At 42.6% G+C, this 23,496-nt stretch overlaps 1 protein-coding gene across 1 annotated transcript in view; it reads right to left on the minus strand.

The window, feature by feature from the left end:
- SORCS3 (sortilin related VPS10 domain containing receptor 3) overlaps positions 1 to 23,496 on the minus strand; it is a 587,544-nt gene that overhangs the window by 180,277 nt on the left and 383,771 nt on the right. The gene's annotated exons all lie outside the window — the stretch shown is intronic.

Raw genomic sequence — 23,496 nt, forward strand, 5'->3', positions numbered from 1 at the left:
AAGAGGACGTAAGCACACAGCACCCCAGTGATGATGTGACACTAGCTAGTATGTATGTACTATGCTGTGTTACGGTGGGCTGGTCCCTTTAATATTTGCTTTGTGTCTATGGTCTTATTTAATACTTATAGTAATCTATGTGATCATTTGAATAATGTCTGCCTCCCTTCTGCTTTGTAAGCTTCTGGAAGGATGCGGGCCTTGCCTGCCCACAATGGTAATTTTACTTCCTACCACAAAGCAGGTCCTCAATCATGTTAGTTGAACAAATGATCAAAACTCCTGGGGATCCCTGGGTGGCTCAGCGGTTTGGTGCCTGCCTTCGACCCAGGGTGTGATCCTGGAGTCTCATGATCAAGTCCCAGGATCGAGTCCCACATCAGGCTCCCTGCATGGAGCCTGCCTCTCCCTCTGCCTGTGTCTCTGCCTCTCTCTGTGTGTCTCTCATGAATAAATAAATAAAATCTTAAACAAAACAAAACTCCTACAAAGCAGGGGCACCTGGGTGGCACAGTCAGGCAAGCGTCTGTCTTGGGCTCAGGTCATGGTCCTGAGATCAAGTCCTACATCCCGCTCCCTGCTCAGCAGGGAACCTGCTCCCTTCGCTTCTGTCCCTCCCCCTTGCTTGTGCATGCTCTGTCTCTCTCTTTCTCTGTCAAAAAAAAGAAAAATCTTAAAAAAATAGCCAGGAAACAAACAAACTCCTACAAGGGAGGTACAATTTTTATCTGCATTTTAGTAACAGGACTGCAGGCTTGGAGCAGTTAAGTGGCTTGTGTAAGTCACGCAGCTAATAAATGGCAGTTGCTGGGTTCAAGTCCAATTCAGATGGGCCCAGCTCTGGAGCACATCGTGTGATGCACCATGGAGGCCACCTTTCTTCACTGGAGAAAGGGAGGAAGGTGAGAATATGACCAACATGTATTAATTAGCTACTCTGCTCTAGGGACCTTATTTCTTTATATCATTTAATCCTGAAAAGGAACATATGAAACATACATTGCCCACAGATTGTGAAGGCAGAAATAGAGGCTATTTTAGCAATTTCTTCAAGATGACTCAGCAAGGGAGAAGAGGGAGGATTCAAAGGACTCCATAACTTAACCTCCACAGAGTTTCCCTTTACTTCATGGCTTCCCAGAGAGTGACACCACACAGGTGAAATTACATCCCCAAAACACAAGGCATTGAGGGGAAAAAAATAACATTGTATGGCTTCTGGTTCCTTTAAACAAATCCTTTAGAACAAATTAGGGACAAATTGTGATGCAGATCATTCTCTGATGACCCCTCCATCCCTGACTGAACCCCTCTTTCAGTTCTTTGATTTCTACAGCCAGTAGATCCAAGACAGTCCCCCATTTAAGTCTACCCTTCCTGAGTAATATTCTGGGCTCTCAGATCAGCCACCAGTAGCCCATGGATATGCCCAGGCCCTCAGCAAACAGCAGCTGAAGGAAAGCAATTGAATGAGAAGATCTCCTTCAGTAACAAGCAAGGACTTCTCAGAAGGGGCTACACAACAAACCAACAATAACCAGTTATAGTTACTAGGCTGGTGGCAGGCACTGAACACCTACTGCCCAGCATCACTCTTTAAGCAGGGGACAGATGAGTGAAATGTCCCCTCTGTCTGCACCTGGAAGGGATCACAGTCTAGGTGCAGACATATGCAAACACCCCCAAGACCTCCACACTTGGGACCTGTACAGAGAGCTCATGCCACAGGTTTTGAGAACTAAGCCTGGCTAATCTGAGAATCAGCCATCTTCAATTCAAAGTCAGCACTGGTCCCTTCCTGCCTGTGTCTCTTCCTCACTCCAACCTTGTTCAGTGCATTTTACTATGAGGCAGTGACAGAGGGTGGTGGCATAAAGCATGCCCTTCTTGCTCAGACAGACCTGGGTTCAAACCCAGCCCCAAGATCCAACAGCTAAGTGACCTTGACCTGCACTTGACTTCTCTGAACCTCAGAATCCTCAACTCTGAACAAGGAATAATAAAAATACTTACCTCAAAGTGCTGTCTTAAGACTTAAATTAGATAACAGAATGAAACTTCTAATGCAGGCTTAGGAATACTCTACAAATGCCAGTCATTAGTGTATCTGGTCTTTCTAATGGATCAGCTTTGACCCCCATGACCATCATGACCCCCTATCACCATATTATACCTGCATAGATGCTGCTGTAGGTACATCTCCTGTAGGTACATTTTCTTGGCTAACAAGAAAAGCAAGTGACATCAGCAGAAATTATCTATGGGTAGAGCTATTTAATTGTCCCCCCAAAATAATCCTCCCTGGGGCCCCAGCACATTTCAGAGGCAACATGTGAAAACTCTCAGGCCCTGGAAAACAGAGTCCGAGATGACAGCATCATCCTCTAAGATACTGCTCACACCTGCATCCTGCCACCCGGAGAAGAGCTGCCCAGGGGAAGAGTAAGAAGTCAGACCCTCTGGGACAATTAAAATTAAACTGAACCAGACACTTTGGAATCCTCTCTTGGGATTCATTCTGCCAAGCCTGGGGCAGGGGCAAGATCACTTAATAGGCCCTTTTTCATCTTTAATTTCTCTGATTCAGAAAGTTTACAAGATCAATTGCTAAGCAGGCTAATGTGAGGAGATGAGGCAGCAAGTTGCTCTGGGCCCAGCATCAGCTAATTCCTTAGTTTCTAACTAGAGTCCCCAGGGACCCACTTATATAAAGCCTGAGAACTCGCCTTACTCAATCACCCTCCCATCCCAAATCCTCCTCTATATAAAGAATTTGAATTGCAACCCAGCAAGAATAGCAGATCAACCCCAAGCCAGCCTGCACTTTTCTAGGCTGAGGAAGAAAACTCAGGAAGCTCCTACCTCGTACACTTAGGCTTCTACCTAGGATAGGGCTCAGGAGTCCAGAGCCTGCTCCTCTCAGTCTTCACACCAAAGATCCCAGGGACCTTGGACCTTCAGAGACTCTGTGATGCAGTGAGACATCATGATCTAATCACTGAGCTCTCAAAGTGCACAGATATAAATTCCATTTCTACTCTTTCTAAGCCTTGGTTTCCTCATCTAGAGATGGGAGTCCCAACAGAGCTTTGTGGGCACACAACTAAACAGTGCCAGTTAGGTGCTTAGCATGGCACCTGCACTTAATAAATGCTAGCGACCATTCACTGTCCATTATGCTGGGGCCACCAGTCTACCATGCTCATTTGAAAAGCAAGTAAAAATGGACCAGCACTAGGAAGCTCCAGGGTTTCACAAGGAAGGTGGACTGTAACCAGACTTCATTTTAGTTAGCTCCCTAGTAGCTGCTGCATCCCCAGAGAGAAGTGACAGCCTTTTTATTCCTTTTATTATTTTCCCTATCCCCTTTATTCCTGTAGTAAGTTAAACCCTCCCTCCTTCAATCCCTCCCCACAGGAAGCCACATTCGGGAACAATGCTGGCTGATGACAGTGTTGCCAAATGATGCTCAGAAACAGCGAGGGAAGAAGCAATAGCTGCCTCCCATTCAGGAGACCTACAATCTCTGAAAGGAAACAACCCAGAAGGGGAAAAGCTTGTACCAATTGTTCTGGAGGATCCATCCTCCAGGACCCTTCAATTTTCCTAACAGGACACTTGCTTCTCTTCCCCCATCATTGTCTGCATATTTTCCTTAATGACGGCAGAATTAAACTGAACTTTTTTTTCTGCACAACTGGCTCTGAGGGATTCTAGAAAGCCTGGGAAGGAAGTTTCAATTTGTTCACTTGCTGAGAATGAATTCTGCCTCATATAACTCCTGACAAATTGCCATTTTTAAAGGGTTTGTTAATTTCCAATGAGCAAATGGCACATCAGATATCTTGTTTATTCAACAGATGCTCCTGAGCTAAACAAATGGTTCTTGTTTAACAAACATGGAAACATCTTGTCAGCTTTGCCGAGATCATCCTGCTTAACTATCAAGGGAGGGTCTCATGGCTTTTGGAGAAAATATGAGCAGCCTCCCCCCCCCCCCGCCACGGTAGGTTCACAACAGGGCTGGGGATGGTGGTGCCACTGAAAGAGATGATGTGAAGCTCCTTGATCATGGGCTGGGAAGTGGCTCTCTGACAAAGGACCTGGGGTCTCTCCCTTTCTCTAACAATGTGGATATTTCTGATTCAGTCTGTTTAATCCAGCAGTCTCCTCAGTGATGAATCTGAAAACAGCCTTGAAGGAGATCTCATCTGACATATGGAGATGATGGAGCATTGTGCGTAGATCTCAGCTTTGGAGTAAGCCTAGCTTGGAGCCCAGCTCTGTCACTTACTAACCATGTGAACTTGGACTGCTATTTTAACCTCTGTCCATGTAGTTTCCTCATCTGCAGAATAGGTCTAAGGATGACATGAAAACCAAAGATGCTGATGACACTGATAAATGTTCACACTCTTAATCCTAATCACTTTTTCTGAGAATTTTTTAAATGAAACCGAACCCAGGAATGAGTTGCCGGGCAGAGAAAAGGTTGGGAAGAGCCAGGCTCCTGTGTCCTCCACTGTTTGGAAGGAATAAATGTAGAATGTTTGACAATGTGATGGCTCAATGACTCTAGTCAGAAATGAAATCTAAACAGACAGTGGAGTCTTTCCAAGCCTCAAAACTCCAGCCTGATATCATAATTATGTTCAGCCAGTGAGCTAAGGATCTGGCTAGACTAGGAGGCAGGGCTGCGATGGGGAGGGCTACGAAGGGAGGGAAAGGAAGAGGCTGGCTTGCCGAGCGCACGAGAGGACACATGGAGAGAGATGATGACTGACCTCTGTCAAGTCTGAATGTGCAAGGAGAAATCCATCTGCCGATGGGTGCAGCACAGTACGAGGTATTAATTATACGAGGGATGGCATTTCAAAGCCTCCCTGCTGGAAAGTATTACAGAGAACTACCTTGGGACAACATCTAACTTGCTGAAAATTAATTTACTCCACAGTTTAGATGCTTTGGAGAGATGCAAAGTGAGGTTGACCCCAGCTGAGCGTGACATTACCATGTCTTGTCTGAATGAGCTGCAGATATTAGCCAACCCAAATGCACGGAAGGACCAAAGAAGAAGCCCCCAGGCATGGTTCACTTCCTGATAGAATCTCCACACTGACTTTCTGAGGTAGACAGCATTATTATCAGCATTAGCCTGATGAAGAAACTGATGCTTAGAAAACTGGCCCAAAATAATAGAGTTTCTAATGCAGGAGGCCAAGATGTCTGTTTCAGGAAACATGCGCTTAACAACTCAGTTTCAAAAGTAAGGTAACTTCAGAGCAGAACTTGAGGAGATATTAACTAGTTTGCCAGGAGCTCCATGCCCTGTCTCCATCGTCCTGGCAAAGAGGGAGTCATGCCCGAAGACCCACAAGGAAAACAACATCAGAACATGTATGCAGAACAGTGATGAGTGCAGAGAGTAGGTGGGATATGAGGAGCAGTAACAACTGTGAATTTGGAAACATGTCTGGAAAATGTCTGGTGTGAGAAGGCACTCAATGGCATGCTAAAGGGTTTGGAATTTAATGTCTAGGGTAGTTCTCAATTTGATCCCCCAAAAAAGCTGTGGTGGATGCCACTCACATAAGACACAATCAGATGAGCATATCATGATTTTGAGAAAATCTCAAGTCATCTTTAGTGAAACCCTGAGCAGCAAAGATGGACATTCACTGCATGTCTTTGTGGCCTGTCTAGAAAGGCGGCTCACTACAGTCAGCAAGAGAGACAGAGGAGGCCAGGGACACATTAGCTGTCTCTCAATTGATTTCTACTCATTTAGGAATGCAAGGGTGTAAGAATGACATAATTTTATTGATAACCTTGAATTGTCTCAGATTTACCAAAGAGAGAGAGAGAGAGAGAGAGAGAGAGAGAGAATCAGAGGAGAGAGTGCTCATCAACATCAGTTATTTATTATTTTTGTCAAAAAATTTTTGTGACACACTTCACAAGTAATCATGACTCACCAGTGTGTCATTACGCTTTTTATTTAAAATTCTTTAATAGTTCTCTCTGGACTTCAACAGCAAGCTTTCACCAAAAGATAACAACATCATTTAGTCTGCATTTTAGAAAACTTACAGGGCAATACAAAGGACTGACTCAAGTGGTAGCAAAGCTGACAGCAGAGAAGAAGCTGGTCCAAGCAAAGATGATGAGCACCTGGTGTAAGAAAATGCTAGAAGGGACACAAAAAAGGGGGAAAACTTGCAGATGTCATAAAATGGCATGGGGATCAAGTGTGTGAAATGGTTGAAAGAATGAATGATGGAGATCCATTGTGATTTGAGATTTCTAAGTTAGACAAGTACATGGAGGGTGATATTGTCATTGAGATAATCTGTGTAAAAAGGAGAAATAATTTAACAAAGTTGGGGAAAGGAGGAGATTTTTCTGCCTTTGGGGAATGCAATATGTTCTGTTATGACTAGTTTGGACTTTGAGGCATTTGAAAAATATCCCAGTAGAGCTGTGCAGCAGTGGGTGAGCAATATCAGGGTAGAGATGTCTAGAAGGGCATGGGAAGTGTGTGTCTGAAATTCTAAGAGAGAGAAGAGTAGGGGAAGGGTTTGGTGGTCACTACAGGAACTAACAGCAGCAATGACTAGTAGTGGGTATGCTTCTCTGGGAAAATAATGGATCTTTTCAAAACCAACAAGACAATGATGTGAGCACCCTAGAAACATTGATTTGTACAGGGTCCCCAGTTCTGAAGAAGCCAATGAAAGATACAGTTAAAAGAATAGTCAGGAAGACAGAAGGAAGCAGAAGGAAGCAGACAACAGTGAGAACATCTGAAGTCAGGCAGAATGAGGAATGAAAAAGAAAGTACAGGATTTGGCATGAAGAGGTCCCTGATGATCACAGTCCAAGGAGCAGTGGTGCAGAGACTAGATGGAGGGGGTTTAAAGGTGGTTTGAAGGGAAGAAAGCATATTCATCATAATGATTTCATTAAATTTGGCAAAGGAAAAAAGGAGACAAGCAGGGAAGTCACTTGGGTGGAAAACCAGACGGTTTCCTTTTCTTTCTTTTTGTTTTCAGGATGGAAGAGAACTAACAATGTGTTTTGGTGGAAAGGAATAAAGAGTTTGCATTTACTGGACAGAAAGGGTAACTGATGAAGCAAAACCCCCAAAAGGGGGGAAGAGACAGGACAAAAATGTTACCGGGAATTTAAGTTGACTAGGAAAGGACAGCTAGTCTTCCAAAACAGCAGAGAAATAGGGCCAAGTAGAAAGAACTGTGGGGAAGGAGGGTACAAAGGAAAGTAGGGTGTGTTAAAATGCGGTAGCCTCTTGTTTTGGTGAGACAGAAGGCTCAGTGATCGCTGAAAGGAAGGGACAGGGAAGAGGGGGGCAAAGGAGAGTGGTGAGGGTCCAGTAAGATTGGGACAAACCCATGTAAGGACAGGAGGTGAGCCAATTAGAGAAAAACACTGTGGCAAGAACAAGGGCTATTTGGCTCATCAAATAAGGGACGTGGAAGGAAGCAGGTCGTGGCTGGTATTGTGCAATATGATTCTCTTTCTTCAAGCCTGGAGTGACATGTGGTAGGTGCCCATAAAATAAATGGCAGAGAATGATGACAAATTCAATTAGGTCTTTGGGTGTAATGATCCAAATTCAATGTGGCAAATCCCCAATCCCATACCGGCTCTGCTCCTGGCAAGGAAAAAGCGGCAGCCTTTTGTGGCCAGTGAGGTGGCAGCCCTAGTCTGTTCCTAATTTATCTCCAGCTCTTCCAACCTGTAAACCCAGAGCCTTCTCCTCCCTCTTCACCTCCTGAAGCCCACTGTTTCCTAGCAAGATGAAGTCTAGAATAGGTCCTCCTGCCTGGAGCATTGAAGAAGGGGAAGCCAAGGAACTGTTCACAGGGAAAGACCTCAGCCGGGACAGGATGGGGGGCAAGAGCTGCTGCTTAGTGTTAACGCAAGTCTTTTGTGCAACACGGTCACAAAATGTCAGCTGTGGACTGTTCCCCCGGATAAGCCCATGAATGAATATTAATCGGAAAAAAAAACATTTTGAATACTGGCTTTTTATAAAGCACAATATTTACCCAAGGGACCATCCATTACAGCAGTTAAACAGAGACACTCTAATTCATTGTATTCTAGGGTCTTGGGAAATGGAAATCCTTTAAGTACCTTTACTCTGCTTCGTGGGAGCTACTTTTCAAAGTTTAAATTGCTTATATTGCACGCCACTCACTTCCAAAATTCCATTTATAAATCAAAGTGGCTTTTGAGCAATTTGGTGGGAGTGAAATGGATTAAGAAGAACAAACAACAAATATATATATATATATATGTAGTCATTTGAGTTTATCAGATATTTCTTTCTTTTGCCTTGTACCTCTTTTATAGAGATACTCTGAGCTAGGTCTGGTGTGTTCACCTTTGGCCCAGAGATCAGGTGTTTTGGCAGAAAAGGACATGTGGCTGTCTTCTTAGAATGACCAACATTTGTGATGATATCATGACTTCTGTGTTCTATCAGTGCACCAGAGTTGATCTGCCTAATGTCTCAGAGACCCAGACTAAAAAAAGAGTTCTTTCCAGAATAACATCTTGTCATTCATAATCACTCAACTCCAGCCTCTAGATCTCACCCTGGGTATTTTATAATGCTGGCCCAAAAGTTTCCATCTCACCCAATTAGAAGCAAAGGCTCTTCGTGCTGGAAGAGCTCTCAGAGGTCATCCTGTGTGGTTGGTTTTCAAACCATTTGGGATGAATATATATTTCTCAAACTACTGCCAACTGATATTTTTGTAAATGCAATAAAAACATCACAGAATGTCAAATTGCTCTACAAGTTTCTAAAAAACTCTCAATGGATGTACTTATCCCATCACAGGCCAGTGGCAATTTGTGGATCAGCACTGGTCCCTGGACCACACTTAGCAATGAGGCTGGGACCACCATCTCATTCTTCAGGTATGGAAGCTGATGTGCATGAGGAGGAGGCGATTAACCACAAACACACAGTTTCTTCGCTTGAGAATTAGGTTAGTACCAGGACCACTGATGCCAGCCACAGCTACTGAACCTCTTCGTATTCATTCATGTATAGATTAAGACAGATGGACCCAGCAGGAAGACTTCCTACCTGCACTCTACATATTTTGATTTTGTTAAGTTTATTTATCTGACCAGGTTAGGTTCCGGAACCACACACACACACACACACTGTGAAGGCAGGCCTTTCAGACTCCCAGATTATGCAGAGTCTGTCTGTTTTACATTCAGATGGCAACTTTTAATTGTTCTTTATTGCTTCTAGCACAGTTAGCAATCACATCTTTAATTCTCTGATTATTTGGTGACTGTCATGTTTTCCCTACTCAGGGAGCAGAGACCATGTGGGCCTGGCCTATTATTATATCTGGGTGCCTAGTACAGCGCCTGGCTACTAGTAGATGTTCAACAGGTGCTTGTTGAAAGAACTACTGAGTGGAGCAGTCATGTGGACTAGCACTCTGGGGCCATCTGCAGGCACTGTGGAAACTAGCAGCCTGCCCAGAGCTGCCACTGTGAGGAAGACACCAGCAAAGTCCTAGAGCTGAGCTTGGCTCTTTAGGGGACTGGCCGACTTGCTAGTTTTCTCCAGTGTGGCTCCTCAAGGCCAGCAACGTCTGTGGCCCTTCATCAATACATCAGGTAGGACAGTGCTTCCTTCCCTCCCCCCTTCCTGCCGGTGGTCCTGTCTCCTCCTACTTCCTTCCTGTGGTCCTTCTTTCCCCTCTGGAACTATTCCCCATCTCTAACACTATGAGAGGCAATGTATACAGAGACAACCTAGCAGGACCGCTGCCTGGAAAAGTTTTATAAACTAGTAGCAGAGAGAGCTAAGTACTGTGGGTAGATGATGAGAGAAGTCAGCAAAAATAAACATGGAGACAACATGAGCTACAGGAGTTGCAACTCCTCCACTGGGACCGTGAGTCCTTCATAATCAGATCGTGTCCAATCTGGTCACGGCTTCCCCGGTGTGCTTCAGAGACCTTGAACTTCTCAGCACTTCCCAACATCACAGTGACTTCTGTCTTCGAACCTCCAGCTCCTGCTGCTGCTCTGCCTGAAATGTTCCTCTCTCCTTCTGGCTTTGCTAGGTCTCACCTTGCCAGACTCAGCTCAAGTGCCACCACCCATGAGACAAACGCTACCCTTTGGTCAGTCTCCTATGGCATGGATGACCTGGATCACAGAGGTGAATACTAGGGCCTTTGACACCAATGGTCAGGGCTCCCAGCTGGATTATAAGCTCTTTGAAGGAAGGGACCATGGCTGGGAAATATTCAGTGTCCCCACAGGGCTTCAAGTGTCAAACTGTGAATGCTTCAGTGGAACCAGGCTGCTAGGCCAAAATGATGTAATCTTAGGGCATTTTCCTGGTCTATGGCACCGAGAACATGTGAAAGCAAATCCAGGGCAACAAATACAAATAGTGTCACTGAAAGGCATCACGCCTTACCTCCCAGGTGGTTATGCCAAAGTAACACACAAAAGACGTTTCCAAGACTTGGTTTGCCATTTATAAAATAGGGACAGTAAAAAATAGATAGATAAATAGATTAATAAATAGAACAGGAACAGTAAGGACAGCTGGGAATAATAAGAAAACTACATAATTACTAGGAACAGCAGCGTAATAGATTTATCCATTCATAGGGCCATCATGATTCTGGGTGAGTTATTCTACCTCCTGGCCTCGGTTTTCTTATCTGTGAAATGAGAGTCCCAGGGCTTCTTTCTCCAGAATTCCTCCCCTCTAATCAACCAGGTGTCTTTTAGAAACCAGCCTGCCTCTCCCAGGCTCCCAAGGTCAATGGCCGTTCCAGAAATGCCTGCTGATTTCCTCTGAGCTGCCGGAAGGAAAAGGCTCCTTTTCATTATACAGCCCCATAAATCATCTGGAGTCCATAGGATGTTTAATATGGAATCACTTAATTTAATAGTCATTTTGACATAAGGAATTGTTTTCTTAAAGCTAGAACTGGCTGTAAAATCTCAAGTGATATTTTATGGCTGCCATATAATAAAATCATTCAGCAATTAGTGATTAATGACATACACCAGTAAGTTTCTCTGTGGTCACCTCCCCCATAGCTGTTTCTCTCTGGTCTTACCCACCCACCAGAGCAGCGATCATAACTGGAGTGATGAACATCTTTTCATAACTGGGGTAGATTTCTGAGCCTAAAAGACCATCACCTCCATCAAAAAGTGTCCAACAGAGCCTGGCACTGTAAGGCTGAATGGAACCATCAAGATAGACACAATCTATGGCATGGAGCACAGCCAGAAGGCATGGAGAATCCCTGGACAAACTGCCAAGGATGGGTGTTCAGTAGCAGGTTTTGACTCCCTAGGTTTTTCTGTTCTTATGACAGGGTCACCCTTGCCAGGGAAAAGCATGTCAACACTGTGAGCTTGACAGTCTCCTGCACCCTCCTGCCTAGCACACTTCTGCTCTTCACAGTGCTTTTAGCCCTGACTCTCCCATCTCTCTCCCATCTCCAAAGTACATGACACCCCCTCACTGAGCAGGGTCCCCGACACCACATGCTTCTCTGGCCTACCACCCCACAAATACCAAAAGCCAGACTTGACTGTACCAGCTCTGAACTAGGAAAGACCAGCCCCACTATTTTCTGGTTCACTTTTAACACTTATTACAACTCTATGGACCACACTACTGGTGTTAATCCCATTGGTGTTAATCCCATTGTTTTATGAACAAAGAAACTGAGGCCCTGGGCCAAAGATCACACAGCTAAGAAGCAGTACATCTATAAGTCAAACCCAAGTGGTCGGTGGCCAGCCCAACACATTGGGCCGCTACCATATCCTACCTGCGTGCTTGTGAACAAGAGCTGCCATACAGGTGCCATGGACTTAGCACATCGTTCAATGGCAAGTTGTCACAGTTATTGCTTACATACATATTTATTATTACTACTTTACATTGTTTTTTATTATTGCACCATTATTAATTGTTGTTATTATCAAAACTCATTCCCCTCCTTAGGAACAAAGGGCAGGATGAGGAGTACAGCTTGCTCCCCCTGCTGAAGTGGACACAGTGGCGAGTGGTCCGCAGCCCTCTCTGTCCTAGGCATTCCCTTCCCATGTTGGATATCTGTGTGTGGCTGATGACTGCCAGCTCAGCTGCTCTCTGCGAATTTTCCACAGCTGATGGCAGCCACCTGGCCAAGGTCACACTCTTCCCCGAGTGGCAGTGCTCATAGTATGGCCAGTCAATGCGGAGGTATGAAGGCCCAATCCCTTGGCACAAGACTGGATGTGTCTGAAGGGCCATCCCAGCTGCATGGCAGCCCTACCTCTTCCCTGCCCACCATGTTCCCTCATCCCTCAAAGGGAATGTTGTACCTCAGAGCTCCCAGCTAGCCTCCTATGAACAACAAACCTCTTTTGTAAAATCTTATTTACCTAGGGAATGCCACCTACAACATCCACCCATGCCAAAAAAACAAAAAAAACAAAAACAAATTTAAATAGCAACAACAACATAGAAACAAAACCACCCAGAGAACATTGTTTCAGTGCCTTTTTACACTGGAGGAAATCATGCCTAAGTCCAGAGCATGGCTTTCCACCAAGTCTGTAAACATTATGCTGAATTTGAGCATCCATTAAAAGATTTATTTCTAACATCTATCAATCTGTGGTCATTATGACTTGTCCATATACTTCCAAGTACAATTTGAGTTTTTAAATATTATGAAAACATAAAACAATACTGAAGAAGGATTTGAATGTATTTTCTATGCTTCAGGAGGTTCTTTTCCTCATTTATTTTTCCTTTCATTTCCTCTTTTAATTGCAAAGCATATTTTCTGGAATTTCCTAGAGTCCTGTCTTTTCTTTCCAGGGCTCACTGCTCCGAGTAAATAGCCTTTTAACAGGCCACCTGGTCTCCAGTGACTTGCCCTTCATCACACTGCAAGAATGACCTTCCTAAAGGCCAGGCCTGAGCATGCCCTGGCTCTGAGCAGAACCCTTCAAGGTGTGTGTGCAGTATGAACTGCAAAATCTTCCACTCAGCACTTAGGACTTCTCAGTGATCACTTGAATATTCTCTTCCAGCCTCATCGCCATCTCTTCTCCCATAAGCACAGAACATGAACTTCCTGACAATCTCAACTATTAACAGCTTTCTTTATTTTTTTAAGATTTTATTTATTTATTCATGAGAGACAGAGAAAGAGAGAGAGAGACAGACAGACAGACAGACACAGGCAGAGGGAGAGGCAGGCTCCTCAAGGGGAGCCCGATGTGGGACTCCATTCCAGGACTCCAAGATCACACCCTGAGCTGAAGGCAGATGCTCAACTGCTGAGCCAATCAGGCATCCCTATTAACTAACCACATCCCATGCATCCCCACTTTGGAAGCAATCCCCCTGCTCCTTCCCTTGCCTGAAATTTCTGCCCTCACATCACACTAGAAGCCCCAGGAGAACAAACATTAGATGTAACTGAACCTATCTTTCCATGTTCCTCCCAAATGCTACCTCCTCTGTGAAGGCTTCACTGATATCACTTCCCAGGGCCCCTCTGGCTGTACCTTCCTCTGCCACTTCACCATTGTCCTTTGTATCAATTATTTATCCATTTATCTCAATTTTCCTTTGTCCTACTGTATCAGTTAGCTTTTGCTGCAAAATAAGCTATTTCAAAAATCAGTAGTTCACAACAATAGTTGTCTATTTTGCTTACACATCTAGGGGCCAGCTGAGGATTGGTTTATCTAGGCTGGGCTCCATGGGAGCCTCTGCTCTGTGCTAGGAATCCAGCAGAGCTTGGCTCCTCTCAGAGGGGTGGGTTTAGGCATGCATCATGTGTTCCTCTATCATGTGGAGCCCCGGGGCGCAAGATACCATGCCATGGCCCACATAAAAGGGCAGGCACTTTAAAAGCTTCCTCTTGTGTCACATCTACTAAACTTGAAGAAAGTAAGTCACATGGAGCCCACAATCAATGGCATCAGGAAGTATCTTCCAGGTATAGTAAAAAGACACCACAAATTTACCTGGCAGCAGGTTTGGATGTATAATTCTATTACTTAAGAGGGCTCAGAATTGGAACAACTCACAACTGTTCTTTATATCTCTTTATGTGGATGCACAGTTCACAGAGTTGGTACTTAAAACAATCTCTTGAATGGAATAGCTCAGTAAATACATCTAAATGGACATAGAGAAAAATCAATAATCTCATTCATGCCACAGTGCTTATAAAAACTAAAGGCATTCTTTTTATAATGACTAACATCTAGACAGCATTTTGCAGTTACAAAGCATTTTAATAATGTTTTACAGTTTTCAAAGCACACCTAAATGTATTATCTCATTTAGCATGGACTGTGTGCACTTCAAGAGATACCTGGAGGTGGCCTTGTGCCTAATTGTGGATGTCAGATGCTGCAGAGAAAAGGGAAGGTTTTTGCTAAGGAGACCCAGTCTGTTCAACTCAAAGTACAACATCTGGTAGTCCACTAATTTGCCTCCCTGGTTTTCAAAATCACTTTGTAAAGACTTTCTCTGGTTTCTAAAACCTGAGATGCAAAAGATTTGCCAGGAGAAAGTACTAATGTGGAGATTCCTGAGGTCCAGGTCTGGAGACTCAGATCAAGAGTTCTGAGGTGAGACCCAAGAATTTGTATTCTTAACAAGCATTTCAGGTCAATCCACTGCAAATTCTTCCTTGACCATCAACTGAGAAACAAAATTCTTCCCCTCAGTCAAAGGAGTGGACAGGATTTCCTCTTACACCACCACCTACTGCTGGAGACCAACACCCAGTCTGCAAGAGGATCACAGACTCCCAGAAGCAAAGGACTGGGCCAAGCCTCCAAGACGTTCTGGTCAGCCTTCTGAATTCTAAAGATGAAAACACAGAGAGCCAGAGAAATCTCTGAGTGCCCCAAGGCCTGGTGCCATTCTAGGGAAGATGTAGAATTTGTACCCAGACACCCTATCCTCTAGTCAAATTCTCTTCCCACTATATATCACAAGTCACAGAATTTTCTCTACCCAATTTATTGAGTTTCTCTCTGTTCTGGAAAAATCCTAGCAAATATCACAGGAAGGAAGGAAGGAAGGAAGGAAGGAAGGAAGGAAGGAAGGAAGGAAGGAAGGAAGGAAAGGAGGGACGGAGGGAGAGAGACAGACAGACAGGGAAGCGCCCCCCAGTTAAGTGATCCATGTTCCAAATCTCTTCTTCCATGGAAGTAAAAAACAGTCATAAAACCCGACTCTACTTGTTCTATTTCACTGTTGCTTACTTTAATGACACTTGTTAAACAGGGGCAATAATGCTAAAAAATGTATGAAGCAAGATCTTGGACCTCTTGTTCCCGGTGTCATGTGGACAAGTGCATGGCCACCCCAATTTAACCCCACAAGTCTTTCGGCCTGGCTCCCTGACAATTCTTGCATACTTTGTTACCTTTTATAGATCAGCCTGGTCCCAGGGACTGACCTTTTCAACACTTCAGTCTCTGTGCATCCATCCAAAATGCTGAGTGGGCAGAGCAGGATTCCCCTAGGGGCACCCTCTCTGCCTCCACTGTGTACACTTCTTCCCAAATTACCTGACAGCTTCCCTTCAATGCTGCTGGAGGAAAAGGTTGGAGAGGATCTGAATAGGATGCACTGGCCAGTGGGGACATGTGAAGGGGTGGGGCCTGCCGCTAGTCCATCATCCAAGCTGTCTTCCTAAAGAGCAGGTGTGAGTGAGATGCCTGAAGCAGGATAACCCATCCTGCCTGTTGGTTTGGAGGAGAAACAACAGATTCTTGAATCAAGATTTTGGTCCCTCATTGTAAGCAAAGGGGATCCAGGCAGTAGAATATGATGTTGCTGGATTCAGGAATACACAAACACGTACGCAAGCAGAAAACTGGGGTCTGAGAGGCATGATGCTGACAGTTGAAACAGTCTACCTGCCTAAAAGGAGTGCCTGTTTTCGACATCCCTTTGAGAACAGCACCAGTTAGGGTGTGACTGAATGAATGATCCTCGGTGCCATTTGCCACCAGAGATGGAAGGGCCCATCTCCTATGATCCAGTCCCTACAAGTGGCCGTACTCTGTCCACGGAGCTCTATGAATGAGCACCCCAGTTGCCAAAGCCATGCTTATGTGAGTGTGGACAATTATCTCTTCATCAAAACACAGTGAGCCCATTGACAGAGAACGTCACCAGGTAATGTCCTCCATCAATACAATGGTTCATGTAGTTTTGGCCACCATTTAAACTATGAAGCTGGACTTTTCAGGGTGTTAGAAGCATGGAGGAAAGCTATCCGGAAGACTTCCATCCCTATGCAGCTTGTGTAAAATGTAAAGACCAGTCTCGATCAGTGATCTTGCAAACATTTTGTTTCTTTAATAAATGGTTTTCTGGGGGATCCCTGGGTGGCTCAGGGGTTTAGCACTTGCCTTCGCCCCAGGGCATGATTCTGGGGCCCCAGGATCGAGTGCCACATTGGGCTCCCTGCGTGAGGCCTGCTTCTCCCTCTGCCTGTGTCTCTGCTTCTCTCTCTGTGTCTCTCATGAATAAATAAATAAAATCTAAAAAATAAATAAATAAATAAAAATAAAACAATAAATGGTCTTCTATCTTCAAAGGAGATTATATGCAGAAGCCTAATGTATAAAACTTACGCAGAAGCTGAGTAGTTCTGGCTAAAGTAGGTAAAGGAGACCCAAGGACTGGATCACTAAACACTTTACAGGCTTTTCTGTGAATCACATGGTCCCGGGGGCAAGTAATCTGAACCCCCGTAGAGCTTTCAAGGACACTGTCAGAGAAATCACCAAACCACATAACATTATACGGTCCTTTCTACTCCAACTTTTCCATAATTCTTTAGTCTAAATGAGAGTATATCAAGTCAGTGCAATATTTTGCCATCATTAAATGATCTTTATGAAATTATACACACATACAGAAAACTGTTTTGGTGAGGCATACATAAAAAATAAAGCTCTAAAATGGGCACATAGTATAATGAAAACTTTGTGATAAATTGCTTTCACGTGTACAAAAATTCTAAGATGACAAGAATAAAAAAATGCCATGTTAAAATTATTAAACCCCTAATTTAATAAAAATTTTAAACCTATTTTATCAATTAAGATGTACACAAAAATGTGGTTTAAAAAACATATACTAGATATATGTATTTTCAAAAGTTTACAATTTCATAATTTCTCAGTGGAGAATGGAACTTAGGATCAGGATACTAGAGAAGATTTGCATCTGTCCTGAGAAAAACCAATAGCTTATCTACTGACAGTGAGTTGCACAGAAATGCACTTAAGCATCTCAAAAAAAAGTGCCATATGTTAATAAATCTTCATAAAACATGTATATCATGCCATTCACCTACACAAAAGATGAATGCCCTCCATTAGCTGGAGTGACAAGTCTAAATCACTTCCCCAGTATGTGAGGCCCTACACAATCTAAATTAAGTCTACTTCCAGTTTTATTTTTCACTGCCTCTGAATGCAGATCCTATTGTTCTGGCACAGTGGTTCTGCCTAGCGGGGGCTAGCTCGAGAAGGCTGTTACGCTTCTCAGAGAATATTAGGCAATGTTAGCATAGCCAGAGACATTTCTGGTTGTCACAACTTGGGGAGGGGTGATGTGAGCATTTATGGAATAGAGATCAGATCCAGCTAAACCTTTTACAAATGCACAGGACAATCATCCAGACAAAAATGCCAAATTGCTGAGGTTGAGCAACCCTACTCTAGCAGAACCATTAACTGCTCTCCAAGCATATCATGACCTCTGCTTTGATCCAACCATTCTCTCTTCCCAGGAAAACCTGCCTCCCTTCCTCACAGTTCAACCCACTACTCAGGATTCTCCAATCCCAACTCCTTCAAGAAGCCTTGGCTGAGCATACCAGACTAATCAGAGGCCTGCAGACTCTGAGCAGGGATAACACTTGCTCTAATATTCTTTTGGTGTTTATCATTTCTGGCCGTAATCCGTGGGCAATCCACATGGACTTGTTCTTAACATCTGCATCACATCTGTTAAAACACACATGATCTGATACAGCACCATCTTTAATTTATGGCTTTATAAATTTTATTTAATTTTATTAACATCAAGCCAGAGATAATTTTCTCTAAAAATAAATTTCTCTAAAAATAATAATAGACATATACTGAGAGCTGGAAAAACAGATCAGAAATGCAAACACCAATGATTAGGCAATGGGATTTGAATGTGAAAAATTTAAAAAAAAAAAGGTATTTAGACATACCCAGCCTTGTTTAGTTTAAAGAGATGCCAAGTTCTATTTGCCACCTAATTAATGAGGATGGTCACTTCTTCCAATTCTCTGCTTTTAAGTTGTTTTATTATTAATTTTATAGCTAATATTTATTAAGTACTTATTATGTGCCAGGATGAGAGGACTGGCATTTAGTCAGGAGGCAGTGGTAAGGTATATCAGCTGGTCCCCCTTCTGACTGATGGGGCTTTGGTCGGAGATGGGGCATTGGTCAGTTTGGTATAATTGTCACACAACTATTAAGAGCAGTGCTCTCCTCCTATGTAGATCCTCAAACCTCTGCAAAAAAATCAATCCCTAGTCCCATCCTATCACACTCTCCTAATCACTTAAAGTTAGTTTAAAGTTCAAAAGACATATTTTTTGTACTGTAAAGTATATAATGGCACCAACTTTGTATGCATGCAGGCAAATTACAGCTACACATCATGGTTACCCAGTTCAATCATGCCAATCTGAAGAGAGATTCTGTGTGCAAAACAGTATTACTATGGCACCGGAAGTGAAAAGTCCTAGGGAAAATGTTAACTAGAAATGTATAGGACCCATATGAAGACAGCTATAAAGCTCTTCTGAAGAACACACAGAAATGGAGTAAAAGAAGAGACAAACCATGTGGCCAAAAATGAAAACCGGATATTGAAAAAGATTCAGTTCTCTCCAAATGAATTCATAGCTTTGCTGCAATTCTAATCAATAGTCTAATTAGCTGCTTTGGTGGGGGTGGAGGTAGATTTGGGAACATAAAGTAATTCCAAATTCATTGGGATAGACAAATGAGTAAGACAAGCCAAGAACAACTTTTTGAAAAAAGAAGTCAGGGTTCTACTTTTGTTTTATTTTGCTAGGTCTTGCAGGAGAGGAGACTTGTCCAGTTAGGCTCTATGCTGTGTTATAAACAATAGTTAAACACAGTTAAGGTCCAGCTCAGGGCACAGAGGACCAACCAATCCAGTAGAATAAGAGCTAACTAATGCCACGAACATCAAGGTACCTAACATGACTAGAGCTTCTCTTGCAGTAAATCATCAGAGGAAACGGTTCATGGGCACAGAACTAAGTGGGAACATGTTAATTGGATTTTATTTCACTTTAAAAAAATAGAAATTCTATCAATTCTAAAAAATCCATCAATATGAATAAGATTATTAATTTATTAAACTGATTATAAAATGGTCACAAGATGATATGGACAACTATTATGAGATTTCTGAAGCATAGTGCCAGAGAACTCTCAGCATTTTTATGCTTGTATATTACCTAATGTATATAACATATACATAGTATATAGTATATGTACTTTATACATAGTATATATTACATACAATGTATATCTAATATATAAAAATATATTACATATATCACTTAATAAAGTTGCATTACAAATCAGAAAACACATAATCACAGTTCAAGGACACTGTCTGACCATGAAATAAAAGAAGACATTATAGTGGGAGAAATAAAAAGATTTGATCATTTTTTTTAACTAAGAAGTATGTTAACAATCATAAGGCAATTAAAACCCAAAGAACAAACTGGGTACAATATTGAAACAAAATGAGAATCCATATAAAGAACTCATAATAAAGAAGAAGAAAAAAACAGATGGCCACATAAAAGAAATACAATGGCTAATAAATACTTGAAAACATGTCTAAACTCACCGGTCTGATAAGAAATGCAAATTAATACAAGGAAAATCCATTTTTGCATATTGAATTAGATTACTTTTTTAAATTAAATTTTTATGAGGTGTAGTGAAGTGATGCTTTACTAGTTGGGGTGGAAACTGGCATAAACTTTCTGGAAAACAATTTGGCATGACCACATTATATATATATTGCTTTGGCACTCTAACCTTAAAAAGTATAATAATCAGAGTTTGGACAAATAATTATTAATGGTTTTCAAAATAACATTCCAATGCCTTTTATTATAGTAAAAGTTTAGAAGTAAGATCAATGTTAAATGATGAATGATTATGTTACATATCAGCCAATTAGAATATAATGCAGATAATATAAGTTTTAAATTGTATTTGGAAAGTGTAGAGGATGGTACAGGAAAATGTTAAAGTACATTTTTAAATATTTTTAAAAAGATTTTATTTATTTATTCATGAGAGACACAGAGAGAGAGGCAGAGACATAGGCAGAGGGAGAAGCAGGCTCCCGGCAGGGAGCCCAATGTGGGACTTGATCCCGGGCCTCTAGGATCACATCCTGAGCAAAAGGCAGACGCTCAACCGCTGAGCCACCCAGGCATCCCTGTTAAAGTACATTTTTAAAAGATAAAAAATCCTATAAACACCATGATCTTAATTATTATGAAAACTTTGGGATGCCTGGGTGGCTCCGCAGTTGAGCATCTGCCTTTCACTTAGGGCATGATCCTGGAGACCCGGGATCGAGTCCCACATCGGGCTCCCAGCATGGAGCCTGACTCTCCCTCTGCCTATGTCTCTGCCTCTCTCTCTCTGTGTCTTTCATGAATGAATGAATAAATAAATAAATAAATAAATAAATAAATAAATAAATTTTAAAAAAAGAAAACTTAAATTTTTACGTTCAAAATTATATTGTAATAGGGAAAATCTCTGAAGATGTACTTGATTTTTTTAAGTGGTGTTCTCTGAACAGTGAAATTATAGGTAATTATTTTCTTTTTATTTTCCTGCCTTTCCTTTTAAATGTCTACACAAGCTTTCATTGTGTCTACAATTAGGGGAAAAAATAAGGTAAATGCGTTTGTTTCTTTTTAAAATTATATGTGTAGTTTTGTCATTGCCTCTCCATCTTTCCCCACACACCTAGCCCTTTCTGCTCCAGAACCCTTGTTGGTAAGAGATTCTCTAGAAGGTTTGCATCCTTTCCAAGCTCTTCCAGGCTTTATACCCTATATGGACTGGTCTGTATCTCCCCCACCCAAATTCAGATGTTGATGCTCTAATCCCTAAGGATTGGTGTCCTTATAAGAAGAGCCACCAGAGCTTGCTCTCCCTCTCCACCATGGGAGGGCACAGCAAGAAGGTGACCATCTACAAGCCAGGAAGAGAGCTCTCACAAGAAACTGAGTATACTGGCACCTTGCTCTCAGACTTCTGACCTCCAGGAATATGAAAAAATAAATTTATGTTGTTCATACTGCCCAGTCTATGGTATTTCATTATGACAGGCCCAGCAGACTAATATACACCCCTAGCCCAAGCTGTAACAGAACATTCCTACAGTTCCTCAATGAGAAAAAGAGTGACTCCTGTCAGCAACCCTGTATCCAACCTGCATTTTAAACAGCCTCCAAGCCTTCAATTTGGTGTTTTCTCCTTGGGCTGCTTGGCTCACCATTCTTCTCTTCCTTTTCTCCTTAGGCCTCTTCCTGACTCACCAATTCTCCTACTCCCTATTAGTGAGGCTGCAGAACAATTCATTACTATCCATATGTACACTCTCCCCACTTCTTCATGTAAGGAGCAAGCCCTGCATGAGCAATCTGGGCTTCAGAGTAGTCAAGGTGCTCTACTTTACACAGGATCTCTCCTGACCTGGCCCTCACAGGACAATTACCATCTCAAATCTCCCCAACTGTGAGGACAATCAAACTTACTCTCCTCTGAAAGTTTATTTAACAGTGAGATTCCACTGTCTCTGAGCTGAATGAATATTCTCATGCCTTACACATAATCATCTGGGTGGAATAAGCATTTGTAAGTCATGTGTCTAATTCCAAAGACACCAGCCAAAGCTAGGGAAAGAAGGAGAAATGGTATTTCCATTGTGTTCTAGAATTTTTCTTATACTGGATTAGGTGAGTACTGTGGCTATCTTTGAATTCTGTTTAACATACACAAATATTTCCAGATATGCCAAGGTCTAGTCAAGTATGATGTCTTCTCCTCATAATAGAGAAGTCATTAAGTACATAGCTCCATATGTCTCCTTATTTCCTGTCTGTCATAGAACACATATGTGCTCAACATCATTGTCACATGAGTCCAACATATCTTGACTTCATTCAAAATGGTGAGCATTCTATCTTCCTCAGGGCACTGGCTGACTACCATGTATAGCTTTTGAGTATTGTGCTTGCTCTTAGCATTAACATAGGTCTTCTGAGGGCAAGATGCAACCAGACATACAGAATGGGCAGCCCCCATCAGCCAAGTAGAAACTGATTTCTGCTTGCAAGCTGAGTTTTCACATCTCCCCTCCTGACCTTGCATGTATTATTTTGAATGTAATGCATTTTTAAATTGCCGCACCGTTTTAAAAATGTAAGGGAGAGCTGAATTAAATATTATTTGTGGCATACCCTGGTTTGCAAAGGGCCTCTAAATCTGATCTCTTATATCAGGTCGATGCTTAAATCCCATTACTTGAGATTGCAAATGACTGTGTTTGCAAAATTGTAGATGCACATTTAGAGGCAGCTTCAAAAATTCAGGCCATGATGTTAACTTTGTTTGAAAAGTCCTTGCTTTTCCAGGAAGCAATCTTACATGATCCCGCCTGTTCCTTAACTCTGTCTCTGTCGTGGACAATGTATTAATAGCCTAAAGATGACTCGCCATGTAGTTCTTCAGGAATTATAGTTTAGGGTCTAAATGAGTTCCTGGATGAGTAAAAGGAGGCCATTTTTGAAGCAAAACATAGGATACAATTTCAGAACATGTGAGATCTACAGAGTTCAAATTGAGGTAAAGGTGCAAGAGGGTTCACACCAACCATGTTATCTCAAGGTAATCACTCCCTATTTTTACCTCCTGCTTCTCTGCCCAATGTCTTCTACATCCACAGCTGCTACTATGCAGAGATGGGGAGGCCTAGGATCCAGACATGAGGGAGGTTTTGCCTTAGGGGAAATTAACACTTCTCCAAAATGGCACGTGCACACTTTTTATGTGACAGACTACCATAAAACTTAGCAGCTAGAAGCAGCAAATATTTATTATCTTCCTGTTTCTATGGGTCAGGAATCAGGATGTGACTCAAGTGGGTTCCTCTGTCTCAAGGTCCCTCACAAGGCTTCAATCAATGTGTTGGCCATGGCTGCAGTCTTAACTGAAGGGTTCAGCAGAGAAGGAACTGCTTCCAAGCATGCTATACAATGGGGGTAGTCCCCAGAAGACAGAGACCACCAGGGGCCA

The sequence above is a fragment of the Vulpes lagopus genome, chromosome 2 (genome assembly GCF_018345385.1).
Source record: "Vulpes lagopus strain Blue_001 chromosome 2, ASM1834538v1, whole genome shotgun sequence".
Taxonomy (NCBI): Eukaryota; Metazoa; Chordata; class Mammalia; order Carnivora; family Canidae; genus Vulpes; species Vulpes lagopus.